This window comes from Nelumbo nucifera, chromosome 2, assembly GCF_055504915.1.
Source record: "Nelumbo nucifera cultivar China Antique chromosome 2, China Antique-T2T, whole genome shotgun sequence".
In the NCBI taxonomy this organism is placed as follows: Eukaryota; Viridiplantae; Streptophyta; class Magnoliopsida; order Proteales; family Nelumbonaceae; genus Nelumbo; species Nelumbo nucifera.
In genome coordinates, this window is record NC_142650.1 from 88,241,977 (window position 1) to 88,267,945 (window position 25,969).

General features: G+C 40.9%; 1 long non-coding RNA gene across 1 annotated transcript; it reads right to left on the reverse strand.

The window, feature by feature from the left end:
• Window positions 1–16,663: 16,663 nt before the first annotated feature.
• On the reverse strand, window positions 16,664–19,657 carry LOC104606055 (uncharacterized). Its single transcript, XR_736726.3, has 5 exons — window positions 18,928–19,657; window positions 17,603–18,284; window positions 17,372–17,508; window positions 17,047–17,271; window positions 16,664–16,950 (listed from the first exon to the last, which is right to left on the reverse strand). It is a non-coding gene; the product is annotated as an uncharacterized LOC104606055 (long non-coding RNA).
• Window positions 19,658–25,969: the final 6,312 nt, after the last annotated feature.

The following is a 25,969-nucleotide window of genomic DNA, read 5'->3' on the forward strand; positions in this document are numbered from 1 at the left end:
TGAAACCAACCAGGAAGATAAGATCTAGTAAAGATGTCAGCTATCTAACAGTAGAGCTCACAGAGATAAAACGAAATAATGCCATGGACTAGATGGCACTACGATTATCACAATAAATGGTTATGGCCAAAGAATGTTGAACACCCATTTCCACTAGTAACCATCAAAGCCAAAGAAATTCAGCCATTGTATCTACAAGAGCACAATATTTAGCCTCGATGTTGGATCTAGTTGTAACAATTTGCTTCTTGTTGCACCAAGATATGAGGGAGCTACCAAGAAAGAAACAAAAACCTGTGGTAGATCAATGATTAATAGGGTCACCTGCTCAGTCAGCATCAGAGCAGAGTGAGTTGAAAAATTGAGACCGTGGAGCAAAGTGCCCTTTACATAGCGCAAAATCCGGAGTACTACCATAAAATGTGTGGAACAAGGAGCAGACATGAACTAACTTACAATATGAACAACATAGGTTATGTCAAGGCATGTAACAGTGAGATAAACTAAACTCTCGACTAGCTGCCTATATAGCATAGGATAATCAAGTGGAGTGCTAGCAAGAAGTTAACTTAAACTAGCTCGAGATAGAAGATCTGAAGAATATTTGGCTTGATATATATTGTAACCATCTGAGGTGGCAGAGACTTCAAGTCCGAGAAAATAAACTAAGCTGTCCAAGATCAGATATATTAGTTGTATCATCAGTAGTAATGATCATGTCATCAACATAGAGTAAGAGCAGAACAATGCCTTTGCTAGATTTGCAAGTGAAGAGAGCAAAATCATAGGAACTAAAAGAGAAGCTAAGATTTGCTTGCTTATGTCAATAGAGAGCTTTACAAAGTTGACATACTTTGTGTGGTGAATGTTAATAACCAGGAGGTGGCTACATGTAAACTTCTTGCAAATTTCCATTGAGGAAAGCATTTTTTACTTCCATTTGGAATATTTTCCAATGACGAGCAACAACAATTGCCAAGAGGCTACGAACAGAGGTGAGGCAAGCAATAGGAGCGAAGGTCTCTTCATATTCAATGCAATATTCTTGGTTAAAACCCTTGGCAACTAAATGGGCCTTGTAGAGTTCCACAAAACCATTAGAGTGAGTATTGATGTTATAGGCCCATTTGCACCCCAAAAGAGTTTTTCCAAAAGGAAGGTCCACTAAGTCTCAAGTGTGAATTTTCTCTAGAGCTTGCAACTCGTCAGCCATAGCTTGCTGCCATAGAGGGTTAGAGTTAGCTTCATGGAATGAATGTGATTCATGTAAAGATAGTATAGTAGAGAAACACTAATAATCACTAAGGCAAACATGGGGTTCTCTTACACGAGTTGAGCGACAAAGAGTTGGGGACTTAGGCTGTTCCAAAGGAGTAGGCTCAAAGTGATCAAGTACACTATCATCAAAGTCAGATGCATTAGGAGTGGCCATAGTTGTCGAAGTTGGAGCACCACCTTTCTCAAAGCTAAAACCTATTACAAAATCACTTGGAAACAATTCAAGAGAAGGATTGGAGAAGAAGGGAGTGTTGGAAGTGTGAGAGAAATGAATCTTAGAAAGAGAAGAAAACATGGTGTTTTTCCAAAAAACAACATGACAAGATACCCAGACGAATAGAGAAAGAATCCCAACAACGATAACCTTTATGGGTAATGCCAAAACCAAAAAAACAACATAACTATGCTCGAGATTCTAATTTTGTATGCTCATGAGGATGGACAAATAGAAAAAAACACAACCAAAAACTTTGAGAGACTGATAATTGGGTGAAGTGCCATAGAGACATTCAAATGGAGATACACCATTAAGCACCAAGGAGGGAACATGGTTAATGGTGTAGACAATTGTGAGAGTTGTTTCTCCCCAAAAACCTTTGATTGGTTAATGGGGAGAAACTACTTTCATAGTTGTTTACACCATTAACCATGTTCCCTCCTTAGTACTTAATGGTCTATCTCCATTTGAATGTCTCTTTTGCACTTCACCCAATTATTAGTCTCTCAAAGTTTTTGGTTGTGTTTTTTTCTACTTCTCCATCCTCATGAGCGTACAAAATTAGAACATCGATCACAGTTATGTTGTTTTCTTGGTTATGGCATTACTCATTAAGGTTATCATTGTTGGGATCCTTTCTCTAATCGTCTCAGGGTATCTTGTCATGTTGTCTTTTGGGAAAACACCATGTTTTCTTCTATTTCTAAGTGTAGGATGGGGATGTAAGGCTAGGTTGGGGAGTGGTCTCTTTGAAAGACGAAGAGAGGCCTCGAGAGTGAGGGAAGGCAAAGGTCTTTAGGTAGAGGGCTTAGAAAATGAGAGGGCTGTGGATACTCGAGAGTATTAGTAAGAAATGCTTAGGATCGGATGAGTTCTAATGTGAGGAGGATCTCTATTTATGGAGGAGGTCCTCAGATCCTAAAAGGTAGGGGATTAAGATATTCGCTCTATATCGGGGAAAGAAATATTTGATTCATTGTCAATCATTAGGTGTGTTACTGAGGTATCGCCACATGTTTCATGAGGATCATCTCAAGGATTGGCTTTCCTTATCCTTGAGATTCCTTATTACTCATGTATGCTACTATCTTTTTACGCGTCATAACTAATCCTATGTGGCGCGGTGGCATCATCTTTCAGTAGTCAGTATTTCGTTAGCTCTACGTGGTGGCTTGCAAAGTCCTTTGCCGTCTTGGACATGCGGGCCTTGTCGTGGGCTCGGCCTATTGTCTTTTCTATCCCATTATCCAAAGCGGACTAGCAGGTTGTGAGTTCATCACACGTTATAGCGGGTGTGGCTTCATCGCATACTTAGGTGTGTTTGGGTCTCTTGGACGGGTCTTTCTAAGGTTTATTTAGGTTTGGGCATTAACTAAACTTGGTGAGCTGCGGGTTTATCACAGCTTTGCTTAATGTCTTGTGGGTTCATCGCAAAAGTGGCGGTGTACCGCAAGTTCATCCCAACATGGGGTTGATTGCAAGCTGCTCGTAAGTGCTTCTATGGTATTACTCTTGGTGTCTGAGTGTTCTTTGAGGGTTTGGATGAGCTGTACGCACCTACACTAAGACACATGTCTTTCACTCTTCCAATACTCCCTTGATGAGCAGTATACATGTTAGCGTCTTCATTACATTTCCAATAAGGTTCTGATTGAGGTAGTTAATCCCGAAGAGATAGCATTTGAGCAAGAAAATCATTAATGGACTGACCTGGTTCTTGTTTTAGATGATGAAATTCACCCAAGATTTGATATTGATGAGCTGGATCAGTGGTGGTATAGCATTATTTATTTATGAAATCCCAAATTTCCTTTGTTGTTTTGAAGCACCTAAAGTGAAGATGAATGGAGGCAACATTTTTGTTTTCCCAATCATCGATTCATTCAAAATACTTCTCATTTGTTTCTCCCTCTATTTGTTGTGGTGCCTTTACATCACTAATAACATAACGCCAAAGCTTACAACCCTTCAAGAGACTATGCATACCTTACATGTTATAGTTGTAATTATCAAGAATAGTAGATATTATGGGTCATCCAACTTCAGACTTTTCCATTGTAGTAGGAGACAAAATAGATAGAGAGATGAATAAATAGAGGACAGCTTACCGAAGAATTTGAGAATGACTGGCGATACAGATTAAGTTATGCAGAATACAGAGATGAATAAATAGAGGACAACTTACGGAAGTGCTTGAGAATGACTGGCGATACAGATTAACTTATGCAGAACAAGATGTATTTAACCTAGAAGAGTTAATCTTTACAGTATACAACAAGATGTATTTAACCTCCAAGAGTTATTCTATACCGATATATCAATAGATAAATTAGTTTTCTGTAACTAACCCAACCACTAAAGAATATTATTTTCTTTTGTTGTATTATCTTCTCATCTTTGACCTTATCACCTTAAATTGAGTTAAATATGAATTGTTAATAACATTTTTTGAATTAAAAAAATCTACCTAATAAACCTCTTTCTTCTTTCCTTCAAATCACATTGAAATGCAATTACCGTATCTGAAGGTAATATCAATTCTTAGATCTTTATTTCCATTTACTGATCTTCTAATGGCTTCTAGACTGTGGTCCACAAAGGCCTTGTCGGCCGAATGGAAAGCCACTTAATTCTAGCCACTTGTTTGATCTAAACAGGGCTGGGGTTAGCATTTTCAACGACAGAAGACTCGTACAGGCCGGGGTGGCTTGTCCTGCATGTATAGACAATTGGACCCAGGCTTGTGGGCTTACTCGTTCTCTGCATTATCATTATCACAACCCAAGAAAAGCTTTCCTCACTGGTCCTACTCTAAGCTTGCGACCTCACGTCCTCATCATCATCATCTAGATATATAGCTCGGTGTATCAATCATGCCAAAGCCAAACGAGAGACAGAGATCTGATTCTGTCATGGGGCTGGGCAGCTGGCTTAATTTGCACCATGGAGCAGTTAATGGGGGCTCTGCCACAGTAAGGCTGTCTGGCGGATTCATGCAGTCCATTTGGTAATGAACCCTCTAGAATAGCCCTCAAGCAATCATTCATAAGGTGAAGTTGGCCATGTCTAGCTAGGTAAAGAAGGGCCTATTGCTAGCTAGCCCCTTGTAGAGGCCGTGTGTCAACAGCTAAATTGTCTCCAAAAGAGTCCTCTCTAATAGGAAATGTCAGATCATGAGTACTGTGACAAGGCTATGGCTATCCAAGGGATCCACATCAACATGTACTCCAATTTTGCTCATGCACCAACTTTATAACTTCATATTCTGTGGCCTCTTGAAGAGAAAACTTTACTCCCTGCAGTAGAGGAATGGCCACCTATATACGGGGAATCTTCGGTCAGCTCCCTCTCATAAGTCGGAAAATTCAAGGGCCACCTATGAACTTTAATATATAGGGAATCTTCGGTCACTCCCCCTCACAAGTCGAAAATTCATTGATGCCAAATTCATGTATGGGAGGGTATTAATAGATTAGGAGGGGGTTGAAAATTTAATTTCTGACGTGGTTTGCAGTCATTTTTCCTAAAATTCAATTAAAGACGTATGGAAACCCGATTCAATTCCACCCCGATTTAATAAATGTAAAATTTATTTCGGCTCTCCCCTGCCACGTCAGATAAGTACAATTTTCGATCCCATTATACCCCTCATATCCCAACAGTAATCTTCCTCATTCGAACCAAGAGCTCTACAGCATCTTATTCACCGAAGCTAAATTTCGAAGGTCAAGCATTTTACCGCAACGTCTTCTTCTTTGTCATTCACACAAAGACCGCTTGTGTTTCCGGCACAACGTTTGTGTATCCGGTTCATTCTGGTTTGGCCACCCGTGCATTTACTTCGTTACATTTTTTTCCCTAATTGGGTGCCGTAAGGACCTATGTAAATGAATATTTGAATGTTAACTAATTTAAATTAAGTGTTTAATGTTGATTAAGATATGAACGTGGGTTATTGAACATTTGTAGGTATGAATAGCCAACAGAGTATCGGGAATGAATGTCTGAGTAGTTTGCAATATGATACTAAGTATTGCTATTGCAAACTAAAATGCATCCTCCAATTTCTACAACTTAGAATAACCCACAGAAGTTATTTTATAGCTGTCGATTCAAATCCGAAGTAATATGTTTAGTTTGACGATATTATTTGTTAGCATTGATTTAAGGCATGTATATTGCTAATGACATGTGTTGCACATGTTTGATAGCCCAACAACCGAAAGCGATAATATTGGTGGTTGCAAATTTTTTGAGTGGACAATTCCTTGAGGTTGGTCCGATGAGGTTACATCGGGAAATCGGCATGGTGATGTTCTGGAACGCCTTAACAAAGTGGAGAGAGCAGTCGATGTTTGCATAAGGCAGATTGAGTCTATAAAATCAGTCCATGAGTTAGCTACTGAAGGGATGGCTAAAATTAAGCAACTTGTTTTTGTTCTATTTGTTATTATTCTCCTAACATTGGTGTTTTGGAAACACTTCATCATTGATGGTGAATACATAGGTTTAGTGTTTTTAATATTGCATTGAAAGACTCCCCTTTTGTTTTGATGTTTGTGAACTATTTTTGTATCTTATTGTAATTATTTTGACCTTTTAAATATGAGTATATAAACATAAATTGCTTAGAAGATATTTTTTCTTGATAAAGAAGTATATCTTAATTCATCTAAGATACCTTGCAACAAGAGGCAAAGAAGCTTAGGCTCACCGGGAAGTCTTCCGGATCAGCCTCCGAGTGATTTGGCCAATTCCAAGAAATGGTCCTAGAGGGGGGGTGCGGGGGCAATCGGGCAGCGGAACCACCTCCACGAGGTGGGGGGAGGTCCCATGCAAGTACCCAGTTGAGGCGGATACGCCTCGGTGCAACAGGGAAGGACAACGGTGGAAAATACTACTTTTGCAGAACCATCGTTTCCCACTATCGACCCGGGCCATCGGGCCGATGGGCGATCGGAAGGTGTCAGGATGCTCGGTGGGTGAGTGGCAGTAGGGGGAGTGGGTTTGGTGGCCATCGCACCCCTCCGCACCCGTTGGATCAGCCTCCGGGCAATTCGACCAACTCCCATAAACGGTTTCGGAGGGGGGGGGGCGCGGGGGTAGTCGAGCGGCGGAACCATATGCACAGGGAGGGGAGAGGTCCCCTATAAGTACCCAGATGAGGAGGAGACGCCCCAATGCAATGGGGAAGGCCGATAGTGGGAAACAATGCTTTTCCAAAACCACCATTTCCCACCGTCGGCCCGGGCCATCGGGCCAATAGGCGATCAGAAGGTGTCAGGATGCTCGGTGGGTGAGTAGCAGTAGGGGGAGTGGGTTTGGTGGCCATCGCACACCTCCGCACCTGCCGGATCGACCTTCGAATGATTCGGCCAAATCCCTGAAACGGTCCTGGAGGGAGGGCGTGGGGGTAGTCGAGCGATGGAACCACATGCATAGGGAGGGAAGAGGTCCCCTATAATTACCCAGATGAGGCTGAGACACCCCAAGCCAACGGGGAAGGACGACGGTGGGAAACAGTGCTTTTGTAGAACCACCATTTTCCACCGTCAACCCGAGCCATCGGGCCGATGGGCGATCGGAAGGTGTCGGGATGCTCGATGGGTGAGTGGCAGTAGGGGGGAGTGGGTTTGGTGGCCATTGCACCCCTCCGCACCTACCAGATCGACCTCCGAGCGATTCGACCAATTCCCAGAAACGGTCCTAGAAGAAGAGCACAGGGGTAGTCGAGCGGTAGAACCACATGCATAGGGAGGGGAGAGGTCCTCTATAAGTACCCAAAGGAGGCGGAGACGACCCGGGCCAACGGGGAAGGCCGACGGTGGGAAATGGTACTTTTGCAGAACCACCGTCGGCCCGAGCCATTGGGCCAATGGACGATTTGAAGGTGTCAGGATGCTCGGTGGGTGAGTGGTAGTAGGGGGAGTGGGTTTGGTGGAAATCCCACCCCTCCTCACCTGCTGCATCAACCTCTAGGCGATTCGGCCAATTACCAGAATCGGTCTTGGTGGGGGGGGGGGGCGTGGGGGTAGTCAGGCGGCTGAACCACCTCCACAGGGTGGGGGGAGGTCCCCTATAAGTACCCAAATGAGGCATAGACGCCCAGGCCAACGGGGAAGGCCGACATTGGAAAATGGTTCCTTTGTAGAACCACAGTTTCCCACCGTCGGCCCAGGCCATCAGGCCGAAGGGCGATTGGAAGGTGTTGGGATGCTCGGTGGGTGAGTGGCAGTAGGGGGGAGTGGGTTTGGTGGCCATCGCACTCCTCGGTACTTGTCGGATCGGCCTCCGGGCGATTCGGCCAATTTCCAGAAATAGTCCCGAAGGAATGCAACGGGGGTAGTTGGGCGGCAGAACCACATGCATAGGGAGGGGAGAGGTCCCCTGGACATACCCAGATGAGGCGGAGATGGCCTGGCCAAGTATCAAAAGTGCGAGTAAGTATCAAAAGTGCACAACTAATGCCAGTACAATTTCAGATTGGGAGGATACAACTAGTAACATTAAAATTTCCAAATAGGTACTAAACATAAGGGTGGGGTGGACTACGGAAGGAACGATACAACTACTAACGTTACAAATTGTTGCTCTATACACTGCTTTCGACCCGCGCTCTCATCTCTGTGACTTCACGTCCAAGATCCAAATTCTGCTGGCGCAAAGCCATATTCTCCTGCACCAAAAAGTCAATGTCTCTCTGTAGGATCTAACTTTGCCTAAGAGCGTTGCGGTATTCTGGGTATGTGATATCCACCACACGGACGTGGTGGTCTTCTCTGATATGACGAATTCCTTTAGCAGCCGTTGTTTGTATGCTAGCTCCCGGCGATTGACGTAGTTCGCCGGTAAATGATACCTCATGACCATGCATGTTGAAGGCCACGGTTGCTTGGTAGAGGCCGTTTCTGGAACTCATGATCCACTCAGCATCCAGTGCATTCAATTCGTGAATGATCAAGTTGAGCAACTCCCTCTGTGGAAGAATAACAGTGGTAACATTATTTTGCTCCATCGTGGACCTGAAAAATTGAGTATAATTTGGTTAGACTGTGAAGTGTGTTAACCAAACTGACATTTTCCACTCCATTTATAGATGTTTTAAGAGTCTGGGTTGTTTGTTGACGGGTCACCGCATTGACCGATTGACATGCATCATGCCGCAGTTCTCATACTTTGCAATGGATTGCCCCTTGGTTGTTGGGCTGCAACTCATACCGCCATAGCCTTCACACTCGAGTGTCCATGGGCAGCCAAGTCATGGGTAAATCAATAAACAGGTCTGGCCTATACTCCAACCTATGGTGATGTCTGTCAACAGGTCACCCACTGACCGATTGACATGCATCACGCTATAGTGCTCCTTCTTTGCAACAGATTGCCCCTTGGTCGTTGGGCAGCAACTCGTACCGCCATAACCTTTACACTCGAGTGTCAATTGGTCATCGACCTGCATGGGCGGCCAAGTCATGGGTAAATCACTAAATAGGTCTGTCCTATACTCTAGCCTATGGTGATGTCTGTTGACAGGTCACCCACTGACCGATTGACATGCATCACAGTATAGTGGTCGAAATACCCCCTAATCCTCCTATTTAAACCCACCCCCATCGGAAGCAATTAGCTCATAAGCACCAATCCCCACCACCAAGGTTGTTGGCGGTCCACCTATCATTCGGCTAATACACTGTATTCTGTTCGTTCTTCTTAGAGACATTTTCTCCCCCCATTTTGTATTTGCACTAGTAGTTATGACTGATGAACTATATCTTTTTTTGCAAGTGTGTCTTCCGTTCACAAACAGATATGGACTCCGAGGTAGATAATTCAATCTTATGCATTTGCAGCTTCAACGGCGAATCAGTTGGCATCATTGTAGACGAGACCACAAAATTTGATTCATTCATGTTGGACATTTGTATTACACGTTCCAGTGCGAGGAAAAACACACCCTCAAACTTCATAACCAAAATGACATACAAACACTTATCCGGTTCAACACAAAAACTTCGGACATTATAGTCTCATTGAATGAACCAACGAGGGATGTGGGCTGCTGGAATGATTATGGAGAACCTGACTCCGACGACAACGAGCAAAGAGGGATGTTGGCTCAAATGGTATGTCTGACAGCGGTAGCATGGCAACAACAATGTGGCTTGGCCTTATAACCGGAGTTGGGCAAGTGTTCGATGATGCGGCTACATTTCAGTCTGCCTTGTCTAAATACTCTGTAGCCCATAAATTTTCGTATACATATAAACGGAACGACAAAGCACGCATTCATGCACAGTGCAATATGGACAATTGCCGGTGGGAAATTGGAGCTAGTGCACTAGGAGGTGGGCCTATGGTCCAAGTGCATACGTACCAACCTCAACACTCACACACTGCAGTTGCATCATCCTCTGTAATTCTTCCTAGGTCGAATAAGTTTGTAGGAAATCTTCTTGTTGAGAAGATATGAGACAGTCCATCATACAGGGAAACAGACATCGTGAAGGACACCAAACGTGACTATACATTGTAGTTAACGTATCAACAGGATTGGAGGGGGAAAGAGGTCGCAAAGGTTCTAATCAATGGCAGCGATGATGACTCATACTCACGTATTCCATGGTTCTGTGAGAAGATTCTCGAGTCCAATCCAGGTTTGTATGTCACTTATAATATCAATGAAGATGGTCGTTTCAAGCAACTCTTCTTAGCATTCCATGCATCTATCCATGGATTTCGCTATGGGTGTCGGCCATTACTATTTGTAGACGGGGCACACTTAAATGGAAAATATTAGGGGAAGCTTCTAGCCGCCACTGCAATAGATGCCAATAATGGAATGTTCCCCATCGCATTTTCCATCGTCCCCGCAGAGTGCCTTGAGGATTGCACTTGGTTTATGGGACATCTTAAAGCAGCAATAAATGACGATAGAGATGTTGTTCTTGTTTCGGATAGGGGCAATAGCTTGGTGGATGCGGTCCAGCAGATTTTTTGACCCGATCTACATGCCTTTTGTTGTCGACACCTTATGGAGAATCTAAAATCGTTCATGACACAGATTCGTTTATTGAAGGAGTTGCGTGATGCAATAAAGTCTATAATGTTCAAACTCATGTATGCAAGATCTACCGACAAGTATGAGGTACTAATGGGGAGGCTTTTTATATTGAATAAACGCATTGGCAACTGAGTAAAGTCCACTGAACCTGAGAATTAGGCAAACTCCAAGTTCCTAGGAATGCGGTACAACCAAATGTCTTCCAACATTGCAAAGACATTCAATGGATGGGTGTCAAACATTCGTGATCAGCCTATAATGACCATGTGAACACATTTCGGTTGAAATTGATGGAACTCCTTTGCAGGAGACATTGCGAATCCGAGGACTGCACAACACCGGTAGGGAAAATGATCAAAGAGAAGTTGCATGTGACAATTCGCAATAGCATCCAATTCCAGGTTGTCCATGCGTCTGTTCATGAGTTTAAGGTCACAATGGTGGAAAGGCAATATGCTGTCTAGTTGGACCAGCAGATGTGCTAGTGCAAGGAGTGACCTCCCATGTGCACATTCATGTGCGGCCATATCATACACGGGGTTGAATGTGTATGAATTTGTTGACCCACACTACATGATTGAAAAACAATGGGTCATATACTCTCAACCGATACACCCTATATCGTCTGATGAGTTGCATCCAACAGCCATGTCATCGGCCGTGAGTGCAGACATCAATACTTCATCATCCGCTACACTGCGCCCACCGAAGACAAAATGACCACCTGGCCGACCCCAAACCAAACAAATTGAGTCCCAACCTGTTGAGAAAAGGGAGGTTCGTTGCGGATGGTGTGGTAACACAGGACATTATAGGAGCATGTGCAAGGCACCCATTGAGTAGGGGTATCGTCCTTATCGCACCCCACCGCCACACAACCTTCCCTTTGATTTATGTTTAGTACCTATCTGGAAATTTTAATGTTAGTAGTTGTATTCTCCCTATCTAGAAATGTTAATGTTAGTATGTCTATCCTCCCTATCTAGAAATTTTAAGATTTTAATCATAGAAATTGTGCACTTTTGATACTTTCCAGTACATCAAGGTGACCTCTCCCCTCCCTGTGCATGTGGTTCAATTGCCCGACTACCCCTGCATTCCCCTCCGGGACTACTTTTAGGAATTGGCCGAATCGCCCAGAGGCTAATCTGGTGGGTGCAGAGGGGTGCGATGGCCTGGAAACCCACCCACTCCCCCTACTACCACTCACCTACCGAGTATCCCAACATCTTCTGATGGTGGGAAACAGTGGTTCTGCAAAAGCATCATTTCCCACCATCGACCTTCCCCATTGACCCAAGGCGTCTCCGCCTCATATGGGTACTTACAGAGGACCTCTCCCCTCCTTGTGCATGTGGTTCCACCACCCAACTACTCCCACGCCCCACCTCTAGGACCGTTTCTGGGAATTGGTCGATTCGCCCGGAGGTCGATTCAGCAGGTGCGGAGGGGTGCGATGGCCACCAAACCCACTGCCCCCTATTACCACTCACCCACCTAGCATCCCGACACCTTTTGATCACCCATTGGCCTAATGGCCCAGGCCGACGGTGGGAAACAGTGGTTCTGCAAAAGCACTGTTTCCCACCGCCGGCCTTCCCCGTTGGCCCGGGGTGTCTCTGCCTCATCTACATACCTATAGGGGACCTCTCCCCTCCCTATGCATGTGGTTCCACCGCCCGACTACCCCCGTGTCCCACCTCCGGGACCGTCTTTGGGAATTGGCCAAATCACTCGGAGGCCGATCTGGCGTGTGCGAAGGGGTGCGATGGCCACCAAACCCACTCCCCCCTTCTGCCACTCACCCACCGAACATCCCAACACCTTCCAATCACCCATTGGCTTGATGGTCGAGGCCAATGGTGGGAAACGGTAGTTCTGCAAAAGCACCATTTCCCACCGTCGGCCTTTCCCGTTGGCTCGGGGCATCTTTGCCTCATCTGGTTACTTATAGGGGACCTTTCCCTTCACTATGCATGTGGTTTTGTTGCCCGACTACCCATGTGCCCCCCTTTGGGACCGTTTCTGGGAATTGGCCGAATCGCCTGGAGGCCGATCCGGCGGGTGTGAAGGGGTGTGATGGCCGCCAAACCCACTCCCCCCTACTGCCACTCACCCACCGAGCATCCCGACACCTTCCGATCGCCCATTGGCCCGATGATGGGAAACGGTGGTTCTGCAAATGCATTGTTTCCCATCGTCAGCCTTCCCCATTGGCCCAGGGTGTCTCCGCCTCATCTGGGTACTTATAGGGGACCTCCGCCCACCCCATGGAGGTGGTTGCGCTGCTCGACTAACCCCGCGCCCCCCTCCAGGACCGTTTTTGGGAATTGGCCAAATCGCCTGGAGGCCGGTCACTCCTAATTTCTACTTCACATTGCTTTGTGATACTACATTCTGAGCAAATATTTGATCATAAGGTTTCAAGGCAACATCTATAAAAAATTACTTTTTGCATTACTTTACGCCTTTCATTTGTAACTTATGTAGTTAGAGCTGACCGATCGTTAGCTCTGATACAAAAATTTCAATTGTTAATATATGCTCAGAGTCATAAGGTGAGAAACGAAAAATAAATTGGTTTCCAATCATCCTCGTAAGATCTTCAATTTATGGGATATGGTTCTGAATGAGTTGAACCTCGATCTGCCACTTAATAACATTGATATTTTTGTACAGCAAACGTACTACATGTCAGTATTAACATGAAACATATAGGCATGTGCTAACAAACGAAATTCACTTGTACTCATTGGATCGCAAAAAAGATACACTTATTAAATCAATAACTACCTAAAAAGTACCCCTACACTTAAGTATAGATCCTACTACACGTACCCAATCTGTTGGGGGGATGACTCAATGAATTGAAACGACCAACCGATGATCCCAAGAACAAATGGTGACAATTTTTCTCTCAAAGTTGTTTCCTGCCAGATAATGTAAAATTGAGCAAACACATAAGTAATCAGACTCATTATCTTATACCCAATTAGTAATGTAAAAATCAACTAATGATACATACCATGGAGCTTGCATACGCGTCATGGAGGTTGCTGTTTAAGGAACTATAGGTTTCGATTCTGCAATCCACCATATTCACCACTAGTAGCTGCCAGTGTGAGCCATCAGATAAAGGTATTAAAACCTTATTGCATGTCAATATTTTGTAGGGCTTCAACCATTGATAGATAACATCGTTGCAGGCATCCGATAAATACAACTGCATTACAAACAAATAGCATTGGGATTATATCACAAAATGAATCACAAGCATATGGATTTCACTCATATTGCAATCAAAAACCCATACCGATGTCATCGAAGACACATAACATATGCTCATGGTGTTGGTGTTTCTTGCCTTTAGCAAAAACCCATACGCATCAATGACCTACACAACCACACACGTCAAATTAGCCACATTAACAATTAGCCTTGTATGACATGCAACACTCCCCTAAACCAAAATAATACCTCATCGTACACCCATGATTTCGGGTCGAAGAGGGGCAATAGACAATCTGGGGTCAAAAACATAACACCACCAGTCCATACCAATTGATCACTGCCATAATCATTAATCAACCTCGTAACACAATGAAAAAAATAATGATACTAACAAATTCTAGTTTAAAGCAAATCACTTAAATAGACACAATCTACTAAACAATCATGTGCACTTGCGCTTTCTTGTGGTTCTTCAAGAACTATTTCATAACTTCAAGGTCCTCTTTTGGGACCAAGTCCTTCATCTTAAAAGAATTCCACAATGCATGTGCATCCATCGACTGCAACAAATGTTCATTGAATAAACTAATAAGAAAGTCAAATCAAACCAAAACAACCCCACAAATAACCCCAAGACAACACCAACAGTTATCATTTCACATTCGCATTCACTTCTCTTTTGGACCCTGTAGCAATAGCAAACTCTTTCGCTACTTGCCCTTGCTACCCAAGAGCTTGGAAGGGTGACACCATCATGCTACTTTGTTTTCGTTCTCTCATTGCCCGAGGAAACTTACGCTTGTAAGTTTCGGAAATGGAGGGCGAGCCATTAAGAATCTCGTAGGATGGGCCAGCAACGCTAGTCATTTCGGGAGATTGCTCCACCCCTGTGGTGCCGCATGCAACTCCAGCAGATAAGTCTGCACCATAATCATCATGAAGGGATGAGAGATCCATCATATGGATGGCCGAACCCCGCAGGTAAGTTGGGCAAAATTTCAAAAAATTCTCTCTCTCCCATGTGGGAATCACATTCCCTATTTTAGAAAAACTGCATTTTCAAAGAACAATCTTGAACCTAAACCAGACCAGATCTGAAACCAAAAGGTAGGAGAGCGAAATACCTGATACGGAGTAACAGTAACTCCCAACGAAGGTGTTCACGCCCAAGGAGATTACCAAAGACTGCTCCCATTGAAGATGACATAGCGTAAGGTGGAGCAGGATCAGTAGGATGACTTCACCATGAACCTGATTCTTCACCAAGAATCTGATGGAGGGTGAGTGAGCACAACTTCAGATCACCTTTTCTACCAAAATGTGATATCAAGAACCCTTTTTGATCGCTCCTATAGGTGGAGATCGAACTAGTAATGGCGACAATAGTAGAAGAAGGAAAGAGCAGAAGATGGTGTCAGTCTAACTGTATGCTGTCTTCTCTCTTGTATCAGTAATCTTGAAGGATCAACTGGGGTTCGCCCTTCTCCTCTATTTATAGCCTTAAAAAGAGCTTCTCCTAATCCCATTAGGAGTTTCCTAATCCAAATGTTGTATTTGGATCTGGACTCTCTTTAAGAGATAAGGATAATCCCTTATCTTATCTGCAGATAGAGATCAACCCTCCTAATCTAATTAGGAGTTTGCAGATCTAAATCTCTATTTGGATCTAGACTCTTTGAGTGGATAGGGACAACCCCTTATCCTATCTGCTTATCTAAATCCCAGAACCGCTTTTCTTTAATTAATCTAATTAAGCCAGTTCGAATTGGGCTTTAGGCCCATTAAGTCCATGTGTTCACTTATCCTCTAAGCTGCTGCCCAATTGGATATCCTTGTATGGTGTGGAACCCAAACATTGATCTACACATCAGCCACATGGGTTCAACCCAGCCTCTGTTACCAAGGCCTGGCCGAATTCACTGTAGGAGATAGTGAACCCCTGAGTCCATCACCATGGGCTCTTAATGGGCCCAACATTTACACTAAATGGTCCTTGGGCCAAACCACCTTATAAAAACCCAAGGACTGTGGGCAGATGCAAGATTAGCTCATCAGGTATTACCCTCAATGGTCTTATACTTAACCTCTCAGCCCATAATGATCAAACACTGCCCGACAAGAGAGGACATCTCCCTCGGCTTCAAGGTACAGTGCTGCACTCTCTACTCACATGGATCCCGGGAATTAAAACCTTTTGCAAACATCTTGAAACCATAATATATATATGTATATTTCTATATAAATATATTTTGCAAAACAAATTTCAACGGTTGAAATCGGTTGCCTGCAGTTTTGGTTTCCATCAAAGAGAGTGCATCCCCGATCATTCACTTTGTTCGACAAAGGGGCTGATCCGGCCACTATGATCACCCACTTAGATGAATTCTCGAACTGTCCCAACATACCCAGGTTTTGACCCCCTCTAAGGATTTCACTGATTGGCATATCAAAGACAGCCCAATTCGACACCTAGTGCAGTATCATAATCAAGTTTAGGGGTCAAGTGTAACATTCCAGTTTTGCCCATCTATCTCCAAGACAGCCCAATTCGACACCTAGTGCAGTATCATAATCAAGTTTAGGGGTCAAGTGTAACATTCCAGTTTTGCCCATCTATCTCCAAGGTCCAGGGCAATATTGGAATTCTAGTCCGGTTCAGGGTTTCAAGAAAACCCACATTGCATGTACCTCAGGCTGCACCCTAGCAGCGGAGACAAGCCACCCCAACCAACTTGGCAACACATCAATGTCAGGCTTGGCAGGACAAATCTCCCCAGATCCATCCAATGGCTGTGAAGATTCTAAACTAACACGAGTCTCATATGTGTCCAGTTTAAGGGTATTACACAGAAACACACCATAATAACATGAATCAAATATGTACTTTATTCATTTACATTAAATGTCATAAGGTACACTTTTCTGATTGGAGCTAAGGGCATACACTGTCTAACACATCATCGTTTGGCAAGTAGCTTGCCAAACCATCATGGCCATCACTACATGGTACTGCATCAGGGTCCAACCCATTATTTTTCATCATTCTATGAAGCCTATTGACTTCATCACAAAGTTCCACGTTCTGCTTTTTTGTGTAGTTATACTCTTTAGCCTCCGTACATAGAATTTGATATTCCATGGATTCCATGCAAGATTTGCAAAATTCCTGAAAAATCAAGTTAGAAGCAATTTATCAAATCTCAACATTAGTAGTAAGTCAACTTGTATATAACTCAAAACATGTATGATACGCTAATCATACCTTTTTCCCACGCCATTGCTACCCGTGACTAGCATCCTTTCCATTATAAAAAGGTTCCCCACCCACACCATGGCCCCCTCGGTCCACCAAAGGTTAATATCTACCATGTACTTAGATCACATAGAGGACTCCACTATAAAGGAAAAAATTAAAATTTACACAGCCCTCTGATCAAGCATCCACTAAGGCCATCTCCTCACTAGTAGGGTTCAAACCCTCAATAACCTATAATAAGTTTAGAAATCCATATGAGATCTTCAGTTTCCAGCAGAACTAAATAAATAAAAACTACAAACACCCTAAGTAGAGGAGAAGAAGTGAGAACCATTTCCGCCCTAGCTTTCTTCAACAAATTGGCCCTCTTCGACTTCCACTGATACCCCATATTCCCCCACTTAAACAAACGAGGACTGGCATCAGGGACTGAAGGACTGAATAATGTTGTGTGCTCGTAATCCACGCCTACAAAGAAGAAATCAGCCAATAAATGATCATCAATTGAGTGAGAATAACATAAACAATAAATTAAAAAAAATTGAATGTCATCCACACTAACCATCAACACTGCACTACATCCAAATAGACAACCACTATACAAGGTTGAGCCTCTGTGCAATCCAACACCATAACTAGAAAAAAACTGATCAAGACCACCGACCAAGAATTGATGTACACATTTACCCCAAGCATAATCACCAATACGCTATAAATCGTCATTGTATCCAGCCCAGAAAGAGCTCACCCCTCGAACTGCCTTGGGGAAACATCACATAACTGAACAAGAGCAGAATAATCTACTTTACCACCTCCTCAATGTACTCTTCACCATCTAATCGTACAATCTTCTTTAGTCTATTCCACACAAGATCCAACTCTATAGAGGCAGAGTGATTTTGATCAAAGCCAAAAGATCTTTGTAACAATCCACTACCAACAACGCCTTCCGATAGGGAAACTGTACTACCCGATAGGCCAAGACCCGTTATCAGGGCAACATTAGCCTCGCTGAATTGCACAATCCTTCACCAACTATAAAACACTGCCTAGTCAAGTCCTACAATTTCACTAAATAACTTAATAGGGACATCTCAACAATCACTTGTGGCAAATCCAAAAAGTGTCCAAAGGGAGTCTCTTTGAGCCTTCTCTTGTGCTTCAAACTTAGAGACAAACTTTGTAACATCTCCCTAAACCGTTTCGAGGAGCACCTAGTCCCAACTTTGTCATCTAACATTTTTCTGTCGAGAATTTAACAACCTATTGTTAGCACAAGTAACAAAATAAATATAGTACCATTTAAATTTCATATATAGAATGACAAAACTCAATTAGCACTAGGGGTGATCATTTCATCCTGGCCCAAAAATTTTGGGCTTCGACCTAGGTTTTGTGTTCAGGTTCGATTTGGGCCCAGGCCTGCAAATTTTCAGTCCAGGCTTGGGCTAAGCCCGGCCCACATATATTTAAACTTATACATTTTGTGTATAATGTATACATGTTATTTTACATTATATTATATATTTTATATACAAATATTATAACATGACATGTATAATTTATATATTATATTAATGTATAAAATAAGTTTATATGCATTTTATGTAAATTAATATATAGATATGTAATGTTTTATTTATAGGTGACATTAGCTCGGAATCAGGCCCGGCTCGGACCCGTATAGACCTAGGCTAGGGCTTATGTTTCAGGCCCGGAACCTTGGGTCAGTCCAGACTTGGGCCTAAGCTATAGCCCTTATCATAAGTGCAAAGCCCGGCCTATCCCGACCCATGATCACCCCAAATTAACACTCAACAAAACCAAGAAATTATCAAAACCAAAATAAATGAATTGTGTAGAATGCAGACACAACTGGATGCTTACCACACTCAAAGCACTAGAAAACACGTTGTACCTCCGATGATGAGAGATGAAGCTCCGAAGCTCCGGTGATTAACAACTATGAAAAATGGGGAAAACACTGTAGCTCCGGCAATGAGAGATGAACCTCCGGTGATTAACGACTCTAAGGAACAGAGATTAACGACAATGAGAAATGGAGAAGAGGGTGAATGCTGTAGTTTCGAAATGGGGAAGAAGAGGATGGAAAGATATTGTACCTTTCGGCTCTGAGAAACAGAGAAGAGGGTGAAACTGTTGCGTTCGGTTCAAATGAGGAAGAATGGTAACTTCGAGGAAGAAGAAGACGCTGCTGGATCGGTTCTTTGAGGATTAAGAAGACGCTACTGGTTTGGTTCGAATGACGAATGGGGTGAGCAAGAATACGACGGAGACGCTACTGCTTTCGGTTTGAATTAGGAAGAAGATTATCGTTGGGATGAGGGGTAGACGATGGAAGATTACCGTTCGAATGAGGAGTGGGGTGACAGTGCTATGTTCGGCTCGAATGAGGAAGAAGATGTTTTGCCTGGGGTGAGCAAAAAGATGATGGAGATGCTGCTGCGTTTGGTTCAAATGAGGAAGAAGATGTTTCGCCTGAGGTGAGTTAAACGAAGATGACGGAGACGCCTCTGCTGCGTTCAGTTATAATGAGGAATGGGGTGACGCTGCTGCGTTCGGTTCGAATGAGGAAGAAGGGGGTGAGGGGGATGCTTCTGGTGTGTTCAATTCGAATGAACACATGAAAAAGATTACCGTTGAGATATGAGAGGTATAATGGGATCAAAAGTTTCACCTATCTGACGTGGCGGGGGGAGCCGAAATAAATTTTACATTTATTAGGTGGGGTGGGATTGAATCGGGTTTCGGTACGTACTTAATTGAATTTTCGACTTTTGAGGGGGAGCTGACCGAAGATTCCCCAATTAATCTCAAAATAAAACCTGAAAGGAGGGGTTATAAATGCATTTCCTTTAGAGGGAAAGGTATGGGTTCTCTCTATAATTTAATGATTCAATCAACAAACGAGAATGAACTCCGACTCCCTGACCCATACCGTCGCAAACCTTCTTAGAAAAAAAGAGTATTGTCCAAAAAGAAAATAAAAAATATTTGCAATATATATATATATATATATATATATATATATATATATATATTTGTTATTTTTAACAGTCACCCACCAAATTATAATACTCTGTAGAAGATCGATCTTCTCTTATGACAGACAATGTAACAAATTTAGAAAAGGAAAAATAATATGTAGACTTCAAGGAGATAATGGTTGTGCGATATATAGGTAATTAAAGGGGGAAAAATTCTATTGGACATGAAAATCAGTAAAATTAAAGAAGAAATATGAATATATTATCACAAAAAAAATGGTAAAACTGTCGACGAATACAATTAAAGCAGATGAAATCAATTAAAATTTCCAGATAAGTACTAAACATAAACAATATATATAGAGAGAGATGTTTCTTCACAAGACATGTTTCAATACACATGTCAAATGATACACACTTGAATGGAAACTAAGCCAACTGTAAGCTCGTCTCCATATTCATAAAGGCAAGCCTAATTGCCCTAGCGTCACCAAGCAATAAGATGAATTATTGATAGATAATTATGAAAGATGTTCATCTATTAATCATCGTGTTGCAAAAATTCCAGCAAATAGAATGGATGAAATTTAAAATTTTCTAAAAACCCTATTTTGAAATCATACAAGATGAGAAAACCGGTTTTTCTCCTTGGATTGTTTGGGATTTTTAGATCAAGAAAGATCAAATCTTTGGATCAAGAATGAGTGTAGTATTTGATATTGATGTCAACAAATGCTGAGATCAAAGTGGTAGTTCACACTTAAACTCGAATTGTCCAGCCCAAGAATGTTTGCAAAGAACTGAAGATGGTGCAGTTTTGTGTTTGCAGCCACAATCAAATTCCAGCAAGAATGGTGATCCTTTGGTCACCAGTTGGTGTGGTCTTCTCACTTAAATTTCTTTTGGAATCATTCTCTAATGGTTACTTCAAAGGTCTAGTTGAATTGGGTTACAAAATCCTTGTTTAGTCTCTCACAATGATTAATACTTATGTTTTGAGCTCTATTTATAGACAAGGGAGAGTTGCAAGAATCCTCTCCTTATCCATCTAGGTTTCCCAACTTTATTAGGAGGGAATTGGAGAGAATCTTGCTCTCATGATCTAACCCAAATACTAGAGCCTTTCTTGTTTAGGTTTCCTAGTTAAACACTTTCGAATTCATAGCTAGTTTGACTAGGACTTATTGGAAAGACTTATAAGCAATTTCAAGCAACCATCCCTAGATTGTGCAAGTGCCAACTATAAGAAGTTACGTACTAAGGGAGTTCTCTCCAATTGTGGTTTGTCACGGAATTGTAATTAAGGTTCTTTAAGTTGAATATAACTCAGCTTTTCCCTTTAGAAAAAATTACATCAATTCAAAAATGAAAGTGGGAGAATAATTATTTTGCACAACTGTAAATTAGAAAAGGTTCATGACCAATATATTGTTTTAAACGAAAAAAAATCCAAATTTTAATTATTATTTCATTTGCCTCTTCAGAAAACCTAGGTAGTTAGGACCCATATTGGTTAGTGGCTTCCATGTTGCTACATAAATCCATTAAAATTTGTTTCTTATATGATTACACTTGAAAAATGATGCAAGATCATTTAATGCAAGTGACATTAAGGTAGGGGTGTAAATGGATCAAATTTTAATCAAATAAGGAAATATCCAAATTCAAATTGATTTAAATATATGAATATTCAATTAGATTCAAATTTGACCAATTAAATATTTTAGGTAATTAATAAATATATAAAAATAAATATCCATTTATATAATGTATATAAACATAGAAATTATTTATATAATTTAAAAATTATATATATGTGATATAAAATGTTTAAATATTTTATATATTATATATAAGAATTAAATAATTAGTCGAATTCAGATATTTAGCAAATTGAACCAAATCAAGTCATATTTGAACTTGACTCGATTACTTAAATGATATGAATAAGATATCCAAGTTTGACCAAATATGATATTTGAATTATCTGAATTCGATTTGATTATGTTGAAACTCAAATTCATAATCAGATTTTTGAATACCATGACACCCCTACACTAGGGAATGTAACTCCTCAATTAATGAGGCCAAACAAGGTTATTGTTTAAGAGGCCATCAAAGTTTCTATTAGATAGTGTGTATGCCCTTAGCTCTAAGTGATGTACCATACATACTTTTGCTAGGAATAAAAGAACATATATTTCATGTGTCATTGGATTGTTTTGTTAAATGCCCTTAGTTCATATAAGTATTATGTATAAGATCACATGATTGTTATAATATAGACTTAAAACTTTACAACCAGTGGATACACTTGACGAGGTCTACCCTGACAAGATTGTCATTGTCACACTGCCCAATTAGTGGAGCAGTAGATCTCAGCTACTCGGGTTGTGACTTAAGGTAGGAGAATGGATATTTATAAAAACACTGAATTGGACCAAACCTAGTATATTCCTGGACTTTTTGATAGATAGAACAACTGATGTTGATTTTAATCCCTAGACTTGATATTGGTATGAAATTAAGTATCCAACTTGTCTATCTTTGATATACTAACCAATGAGATTCTTCTTAGATCAAACATCTAGGTATGTTGGCACATTCTATGATGGTATGTCGACTAATTATCAGTGTAATAAGATTTGCTACTAGGTTAAGGCATAGAGAACACTTTGTATACTTCCTCCTTAGAGTCCTGAATCTACCAACAATAAGATTATCTAAATCCTCAATGAAGGATCCAATGCTATTGGAAATTGGACACCATGTCATAAAGGAAAAGAGGGAGAAAGTCATTCCTTTAATGTGGTTTAGAGTGTTTATAGTAGAGAAATTGATTGCAAATGATTAATTGGTTTGTATTGACTTGATTATCACATAATGGGCTGAGCCAATAGACTTTGACCTTTAGGATGGTAAGGATCCAAGTGTTTAGACACTTAATGAGCTTCATCACATAAGCCCATAATAGCTATAGTTGAATTAGCTTATAAGGATAATTAAAACATAAGTGGCCAACCCCACTATCTAAAATAAAGCATGTGACATGTTGGCTCTCCCATTAAGTTGTGGGTCCCACACCCATACAACTTGCAATCTTAATTGGATAGATATTTTCTGGAATTATTAGCGTGCTAATTGATAATATAAAGTCTTACATAAGAGTCCTAGTCAAATTATGTTCTAGATAAGTCTAGTAAGACTCAGATTTGACTAGTTTAACTAGTTAGATGGATTCTAATCTAATGGTTGAATTAAGAGAGTTGGACTCTCTCTAATCTAATACTAAATAAGTTAGGAGTTGTAAATAAAATAGGAGAGGGTTCTTTAGTGGAATTAGAAGGAATCGAACAACGCATGTTCTCCCTTACTAGATGAATTTGATCCCACCATTGTGAGACCTTTTGGCTAAGGTTTGAACCCCATTCGACTAGACCTATTATCCATTCTTTGTATCACTACTCCATATCTATTTTGGGTCAAAAATATCAGCCAAAAATGTAAGAAAGGTTAGGCCCTTATTGCTATAAATTCCAAGAAGAATTCAAAGAGTGCAAAGATCGAATTACACCATCTTCAACTTGTTGTAGTATTACTAAGAAGATTCAAGCTTGGTTACGAACACCACTTTGATTCACTATTGGACATCAAAACAATTTGTCTCACTAATGCAATTTCAGCATTGAAGTTCTATGAATTTTTGAAATTCTAACTCTCTAGTTCCTGGTATTTTTGTACATTATGATCATTGGATGATCAACTTTCAGTTTCAAGCATAGCCTTTATTTGGAGAGATGAAAGGACTTGTATATAGTCATGTTTAGAAGAAAATTCATAGGATTTATCATGGATAATGAAAAGTCATGACTTACTTGTAGATCAATGGTTGAGATTTCTTAAGCCAATAATTAGGATTGATTGTTAGGCTTTGCCTCCTACTATGAAAAGTCAAGGCTTTCTTTGAGTAGCTTTTAAGCTGTCTTATATATTTCTCCTCTTTTATAGCTTTTGGTGTTAGTAAAGTACAAAGTTGAGTAGGTTGAACACAATTATCTTGTGACTTCTCTTCTTAATTTGCTATGATTTCTATGAGCATTAAAATTCCTTCATCCATAGTCCTTGGTCAAAGACATGGGTTGCATTAGGTGGAATTAGAGCAATATTGTTCATTTGATTATAGAATGGTTAATCCAATGGCTCCAAGATGGTATTAGAACAAAATCAAGGAAAAACTAAGAAGAGAAGTAGAACAACTAACAGTGTTTACAATGCTTTGAAACACAAATTTGTGTAGATGATGACCATACCTCTAAGGATGAAATTTATCCTTAGTATTCGTGTTCCACATAAAGAGTTGAATGAGATGGTGGAGGAAAATCATGTAACTTAACCATATGCTTGACTTTGTGATATGGATATGAAGGTGGATAGTCTTGAGTTTGAGGATAAGATCAAACTACATGAGTTCCTTAATTAGCTTAATATGGTAGAATTAATGCATTTTGAAATACAAAAGTTACCAATTAATTAAATGGTAAAAATTGTTGCTTTCAGATTAAACAAGTATGCATATGCTTAGTGGAACAACTATAGATCTAGAGAAGAGATTAGGCAAATAAAAAATCACCACTTGAAGAATAAATTCCTTCATGAATGTAATCTCCATGAGGGATACAAACAACAATGTAATTTGTTACAAGGTAATGGGACCATAGATGAATATACAAGAGAATTTATCTATTCACCACATGTTGTGGAATGGTGAAACTGAAAGAGCAAACGATTGCATATTATCTTGGTGGGTTGAAACAGGAAATCCTTGACGAGGTCAAGCTACAAACATATTGGATATATAGTGATGACTACAAATTGGCTACCAAGGTAGAGAAGCAAAAAACTTAAATAAATGAAAATTCTATAGTAATTTGATAAGAAACACCAATGTTCATGAGTTCAATCACAAGGTTTAAGTTCACAAATCGAGCCCAACAACAAACATGTTATGCAAAACCTTAACAACGTTAAATCTAATAGGGCTGATAGCAGACCTAATTCTAATCAATAAGAGGCAACAAACAACAACTAACAGAGGTATTGTTAAATTTTATTTATGTTTAGTTTTTGGCTACAACTTCAGTGTCCTAACAAGAAATTCATAAATATGGTTGAAGAAACCAAACTTGATGTTATTGTACAAGAAGATGAACCCTAACTATGATGACTACAATTCTGATGTAAATGACAAAATCATTTGGAGTGATCAAATATGAAGCCCTTATCATTTGTCAAAATATGAAAATTGTTTGAGTGGAAGATTTCAATTAGTTGCATAACAACATCTCTATACTAGATTTGCAAGTACATGGAGTTAACCATTGAAGAGCCTGAGATGGAGTTAATATACACTAATACAACATAGGTACAATTGCATACCCAAGAACCTACATCATCATCAACTATGCTATTAGAAATTGAAATCATAGAGAGATACAACTTAACAAACCACATAAGACCTGCGATGACACCTACAACATGACACTAGTCCTCCTATAGGTTGCGATGACACCAAGAGCATGATTGCAATAACAGTACCCAAGCGCAGAACATTATAGAACAAACCACCTACAACATGATACTAGAAAAGATATTCAAACACCACAATGAACTCATGCACTATTGTGCCCACCTAATTAGCAAACTTGGCATTGCGAAAGGTAAAAAAATGACACCTGGTGCAATCGAAATACTGAGTTGTTCTCGATTGAATTTATAGGTATTTAGACGCTTTCATAGCTAAAAACATCCTCTTGTGCAGACCCTAAAATGGGGATTCCCGACCCTAAGAGATTCTCATAGGCACATGGCAGAGCTTAAAGCTACCTACTTGTTTAATACATAACGAATCTTAACTACCTTTC